We start from the raw sequence: 1,058 nt of genomic DNA, 5'->3' as shown, positions 1-1,058 counted from the left end.
GCAGCAGGTTGTCGTCGTTCATTAGTGCCGTTTTGCCCTCACCTTTCTTTACAACATGAAGTCCTGCACCTGTGTGGAAACAGAACCACGACTAGAAGTAACTCAGATATGTCTACGTGTGTCTGCAGCTGTTACCAACAATAGAAAATACATCATAAATCCCCTTGTGACTGATATTTTACGGTTTGAATTTGTTTCTGTGCTGCAGTTCAGCCAGATTCATTTTTGCTGAGTCACTAATGGCTTCCTGGTTACACCAACAAGTGCAGGAGATTTTTTTTGTTTTTTTAACAGATTTTTTGGCATTTTTTTTCAATGACACATAGAACAAAGAGAGTTTGATGAATTATCACCATTTTTAAGCTTAGGTTTGGTTAAGTGTCCCATTAGTGCTGCATAACTCAGTTATATGGCCATAAATCGAAAAAAGAAAAAAAAAAGTTTAACTGAGTTTTTTTTTAATTTTTTTACATTTATTAAAAAATAAATGTAAAAAAAATAAAAATTTAATTAACATGTTTCCACACCTGTTTCAAACTATACTGGAGATATTTAACTTCTTTTTACATGAAAACAGTTTATTTCGTTTTTATTTGAGTCTCTTGGCAAAAACCTAAAAATTCAGATTTTTTTCAAGATTTTTATTATTATTGTTTATTTATTTATTTATTTTACAGATGATTGTTAAAGTAAACTTAAGCTTAAATTTGGTTAAATGTCCCATTAGTGCTGTACACCTCAGTTATATCACCCTAAATAAAAAAAATAACAAAAAAACATTAAATTGTGTTTATTATTTATTTTTTTACAATTATTAAAAAATAAATTTAAAAAAAAATTAGAAATTTAATTAACATGTTTCCACACCTGTTCCAAACTCTACTGGAGATATTTAACTTCTTTTTACATGAAAACAGTTTATTTCATTTTTATTTGAGTCACTTGGCAAAAATTCACGTCACCTAGAAATTCAGAATTTTTTTGCTGAGTCACTAATAGGTTCCTCGTTCTACCGAGAAGTGCAAGATTTTATTTTTATTTTTTTAAATTTATTTATT

Source organism: Stegastes partitus, unplaced genomic scaffold (genome assembly GCF_000690725.1).
Source record: "Stegastes partitus isolate 25-593 unplaced genomic scaffold, Stegastes_partitus-1.0.2 Scaffold1373, whole genome shotgun sequence".
Lineage (NCBI taxonomy): Eukaryota > Metazoa > Chordata > Actinopteri > Pomacentridae > Stegastes > Stegastes partitus.
Note: the sequence above shows the minus strand (reverse complement) of the source record.